This window comes from Mesoplodon bidens, assembly GCF_964165515.1.
Source record: "Mesoplodon bidens genome assembly, chromosome: 12".
Lineage (NCBI taxonomy): Eukaryota > Metazoa > Chordata > Mammalia > Artiodactyla > Ziphiidae > Mesoplodon > Mesoplodon bidens.
The window spans coordinates 68,682,207-68,688,206 of NC_138168.1; positions in this window are offsets into that span (position 1 = coordinate 68,682,207).

Genomic DNA, 6,000 nt, shown 5'->3' on the forward strand with positions numbered 1-6,000 from the left:
AGGCACGTTATCACTTATGTGGCAGATGTGGGTATCCAGTGGATGAAAGGGTGGGGCCAGATGATGCTCAAGGTCCCTGCAGCCCCAACATTATATGGTATCTCTTAAAATTAATCTCCCTAACCTGGGTACATTAGACCAACGTACCTACAGTTAATGGTTTCCATAGCTAACATTTATGGATTGCCTTCTAGGTGTTGCTTTCTAAGCATTTCACCTGAATTCCCACAGTCGACCCTCAGAACAACCCTGTGTGCCACCTTGTGTCAGCTCCATTTCACAGATGAGGACACTGAGGCACAGAGATGTAAGGTAACTTGCCCCCAGCTGGAGCCGTAAGGGCAGAGGCCAATTCCATCCCAGGCAGTCGGACTCCTGGGTCCAGACCGTTAACCACGGCGCCCACTGGCAGTCAGTGTTCTAGAGTGCAGCTTTCTCAGGCCATCAGTGGGCTAGGACTGTGTTGAGGGGTCCTTCCTGCATGTCATGCATGCATAATCAATATGATTATGACCTCAGAGATACCTTTTAGATTATAATTTTTGATACAAAACAAGCTAGGTTTCCGGTTTTGAAATTATTATATAGATATAATTTTTTAAGTCTTAGGCGATTATTTTCCAAAGGTATTTGCTTGCATTGATTATTTTTTTATTCTTTGCATTTTTGTGTTTGCCAAAAAGAAATTAAATTTCTTTCTTAGCTCATTTACGAAAACCAACTGTGGGTCACCTTCTAGCCCTCCTACTGATGAAAGTCCACAGTACTCGCCTCTACTGGTATGAGGTAAATATTTATATATTTACTCCATAGTCCTATAAAAATAGACATCTCATGCAGTAACTTCCATTTTAGATGAGAAGAGCATATGTCTGATTGCCAAGATTTAGTTGTAATCTGAAACATGTTCCATAAAAAAGCGATTTTGTACTATTCAGTCCAAGGTATCCCATTTTCCCCTCCTGGTCCATAAATCATAAACTAAAACATTTTTCAGCCCTCAATTAATCCAGACCAGAGAGTATTTCTCACAGCAATGAATCAGTTATTTTAATTATGTGGCTGGCACTGACTACAAAATATCCCTCAGCATTTCTATTGAGATTTGTCTTCTCTTATCAATAGGAAATTCATGTCTAGATTCTTTTCCGAGGCTAAACCATCCACCTTTCCTGTTGGTCTAATTCATGCTCCATCCATTAGGCCTTCTCCCATCTTCAGGCTCTCCCTCCCAACATGCTCCAATCACTCTGCTTACCAACAGGCTCTGATTTGGCCTGATCCTCCCCGCTCCCCAGAATACAATCCTAGTTCCCCCTAGACCCTTACATAGGACAATAATTCCCATTTCTCCCTTGCCTTGATTATCCAGTTTCTCTGGAAAGAGTTGTCCAGAGGCTTCCTTGGAGCTCTAGGTTGTGAGGAGGTATCTCAGGGACCATGACAGGGATTTAAGGTGGGCAACACCCCTCCACCACCACCACTGTGCTTCCCACAGACCCATCCACGTTAGTCTATGTGTATGTCAATTTTTCATGTTTTTAAAAGCCTGAAAATAAGTCTTTAAACTGAGTGCATTCATCCATTCTTTTCTAGTCATCACTTAACCCTCTAAAAATCTTGCTTTTCCTCCTCAGCATTTCACTGGAATGCCATTTATTTTCATTCGTTCTTCAAGAAGCATTATGGAGTCCCTCCTGGGTCGCAGGCTCTGCACGCTCTTCCAGGGGCTGGGCTATGGTGACAGGCAGAAATGCCCCCATCAGTGGCTGTACCCGTCAGACCCAACCACGTCTTCCACTCTCCCACTCAGTCCACCTTCCAGCTGAGGATACAACAGTGAGCAGGACAGGCAGGGCCCCGTCCTTGTGGAGTGTACGTTCTGGAGAGCGAGAGAGTGCAAATACCAGTGGGGCAGTGGGATAGGGTGTGGCTGGGCGGAGTGCAGTGGCTGTCATGTGGGTGGGCAGGCCAGGCCTCCCCGAGGAAGAGACACATGAGATCTGAAGGATGAGAAGGAGCCACTCAGATGACAGCCTGGGGGCGGGGGAAGCCTTTTGAGCAGAGGTGACATGTCAAAGGGAGAAGCCCCCTTCAGTATCCAGAACAAAGCTGCACATACTGCTTGCTGAGCAGGGAGCGCTGTGCTTGCAGGACACAGTCTCTCTGGACAAAGAAAACACTGACTTGTACGGAGTTTCTGGAAGTGCAGAGTTCAAGGGTTAGCGGACTTTCGGAAACACTTAGGAACTGATTGAGCTTTAGTTGTGGAGGTGCGGTTACCAGAGCAGGGTCGCCGCTGCTGAGCGTGATTTAGGAGCCTGGTTCAGAGGCGAGGTTACTGAAGCGAAGCTGTCATCAGTCACTTCTGGTACTTATTTCTGATTGTGGCCAAAGAATGGGCATATCTCTTCTGGGATTTGGGGTCATGGCCGGCAAGCACGGGGTGGAGGCATGCCACTCAGATCCACCTTCATTAAAGGACCGCTGCCCAGCTGTGAGGGGTGTGGTTAGGCGATGTCTCCAGCTGTGACTTTCTTCAGGATCCACTGCAGGTTTCAAGATAAGGACACACTATTTTCAGGGGGTCACCTAGCCTACAGTGGAGCGAGGCAGGAGGAGCTGATGGCATGCTTTTTTACTGGCATCTTTCAGCCAAAGACTGAGCAAGCTGGTGGTACAAAGACCTAGCCATTTCTGTCCAACTCGGGACCCTTCCTATAAACCCTTCCTTTGCTCCAGAGCTCCCTGGCGGGCTTGTAGAAAGTGTCAGATCTGTGTTGCAAGTCTGACAGCTCCCCTGCCCAATCTTGTTTTTCCTTTTTCCTTTCATTGGTATGACATCACCATACATCTTTTGTACTCCCAACCCTGTCTCAGCTGGTATCAGTGTGGCCCCAAGACTGTGGGCAGTTAAGACAGCATTTTGGGGACTGGGTCATGCACTGCCTGGCTGGTTATGTGTTCCCCATCCCTGTGGACAGGCCGTACATACACAGCTCATGGCACGAGGCTGTCTAGTTATTAATCCCTTAAATGGAACAGCTTACTGGTGAAAAGGAATGCAGTGACTGGTGAATGATTCAGGAGCTTCAAAAATTAGGAGTGGGGGGCTTCCCTGGTGGCGCAGTGGTTGAGAATCTGCCTGCCAATGCAGGGGACACGGGTTCGAGCCCTGGTCTGGGAAGATCCCACATGCCGTGGAGCAACTAGCTCCATGAGCCACAATTACTGAGCCTGCGCGTCTGGAGCCTGTGCTCCGCAACAAGAGAGGCCGCGATAGTGAGAGGCCCGCGCACCGTGATGAGGAGTGGCCCCCACTTGCCGCAACTAGAGAAAGCCCTCGCACAGAAACGAAGACCCAACACAGCCATAAATAAATAAATAAATAAATAAAAATTTTTTTAAAAAAGGCAAAATTCCTTAAAAAAAAAAAATGAGGAGTGGGGTGGATAATGAGTACAAGGACAATAGACTTGAATGGTTGTTACTGAGCTGGATTGTTGTCCTGCAGGTGGATAATGAAAAGTTGAGGTCAGTTAACAAAGAATGTAAAACTACATGTGAGGGCCAGAGCCTCTTTCATAGCTTGCTAAGAAGTCCTCACCTCATGCAGAAGGCCAGCATAAGGACTGGATGGTAAAAGGAATAACCACCAATGGATGTTCAACCAAGCCCGATCTGCCGTGTCAAGGTCAGGACCAAACCTGGAACATGAAATGGGGACATCTGGTGGGTGCCCCCAACAGTTTTGACTCCCTAGAAGTTTCTGAACACTCTGGGCCTGTGGAAGAGGCCCACCCTTCCCCCCACTAAGAGCTAGAACTACCCTCTCTCCCTCCTCCTGCCCTAATATGAGGAAAGACAATATAGAGGTCTTTCCCCCACAAGGCAACAGGTGCCTCTAGGAGCTGTCCCCACCCCATCTCCCGACTATCAGGCATTTACCCAAGGTTAAGTCACAGCATAACCTGGCAGAGGCCAGGCTGGGCCTGAGGAAGGAAGAGATGGACGACGTGCAAAGGTTGCCGCATAGCCTAGCCAACGTGTACTGGCAGGGGCCAGGAGAGTACCCTGGGGACTAGGTTCTGAAGGTGCTCAGTCAAAGGTGCCAGGACACAAGACTGGATAAAGGAAGCTTATTGACTTGGGGATATTGCTCTGGATACAGGAGTTAACACCATGAGTAGAACTCCAGGGGACACAGCAAACTCACTGCTTTAGGGATGCACCTAGTAGCCTGAAAAAGTGATAGAAATGTTGAAATGCCTGAACTGATGGAAGAGGTAATAGAGGAAGGACTGAAAAGGCTCACGGAAGGGGCATGCTGGAATGCGTATATCATGGGCGGCAACAAGGCCCATCGGAGGATTTTTGTCGTAGTCTGTTTGGGCTGCTATAACAGAATACCATAGACTGAGTGGCTTAAACAAGAGAGATGTATTTCTCACAGTTCGGAAGGCTGGGAATTCCAAGATCAAGGTGCTGGTCAAATCAGTGCCTGGTGAGGGCCCACTTCCTGGCTTGTAAATAGCCATCTTCTTCCTGTATCCTCACGTGATGGAGAGGGAAGGGAAGCTCTGGTCTCTTTCTCTTCTCATAAGGACACTAATCCTACCTTGGGGACTCCACTCTCATGACCTCACCTAAACCTAATTATCTCCCAAAGGCCCATCTCCAAATACCATCACCTTGGGTGCTAGGGCTTCAACATATAAATTTGGGGTGGGCACACTTCAGTCCACAGACATTGTGTTCCACGAGAAGGCCCAGAGGAGCCCTCATTTACCAAGGCCAGTAGGAATGCACTGGGGAGAGAGGTGTGAGCCTCACCAAGGACTCTGTGGAGGATCTCCTCTGCAGGCTGGGCTGGCTGGAAAGGCTGGGGTGGAACTTGGCTTGCTGAGAGCAATGTGGGTGATGACGAGACCTTGCAGAGCCCAGGTGGCAGTGCTAACTACAAAAGTAAGGGTGCGTAAACTATATTAAACACCAAAGTCAAAGTGGCAGCCAAGGGGGCCTGACCTGTGAAGTCTTACGGAGGTAGTTAATAGAACATGGCATTCCTAGGGGCAAAACAGAGAGGGTAACCAATAAGGGTAATTCTTTATATATAATCAAAAGAGATCAAGGATGGATAAGCAGGGGGCTGAGATCACCTCCCCCCCCAAAACAACCTCCAAAAAAACCCCACAAAACTGTGATCCCTTGCCCAGTTTCCAGACTCAAAACCCACTGACTGGGCCCTTAGGGGAATGGTCACTGCAGTAGTTCAGTGTATACAGTAATGATTCCCCTAGTATTTTTCCAAAAGGTCCTATGGCCATTTACTCAGGTGGCTACACATTGGAGAAAGAAAAATATCCAGATACACTGGGATTCAGACTGACATTTGATACCCAGAAACTCAAAGTATCATCATAGTTCCCCTTCCCATTTTAAAGTGGGAGCATGTGGACGTTAGAAAATAAATGGAGTACTAGTCAAAGTTTGGCTTATAGTGGGTCCACTGGGTCTGCAAACCCCCATTGTTATTTCTCCAATCCCTGGATATATAATTAAGATTGACGTACTTGGCAGGTAGGATAAACCCACACTGATTCCTCGACCTGTGAAGTAAGAGCGTAAGTCTCTAAACCCCCTTTCCCTCAACCAGGGTGGTAAGTAAAAACGGTACTCCCTTGAGCAATGCTCTTAAAACTCCCCAGATGAGCATCCATTTCTGGCCATGATGGTGAAACAGGAGCCAGACGTGGAAAGTCCATAGCACACCACTGTGATCTCTGAGAGAAGGGGAAGAAAGGGAAGTCCAGTGAATGTTCAAGCTTATAGCTTGGAGGTATAGTTTTCAGGCAGCAAAGGAGGAAGGGGGGAGGAAGCCAAACAGAGGCCAGTGGTCTCACTGAGTTGAGGAGACAGGGACCAGTGTTATGGGACGCCAAGGTGGCTAGGACTTGTTGGGCCGAATAAAGGAGAGGAGGAACACACACACAGAGAGAG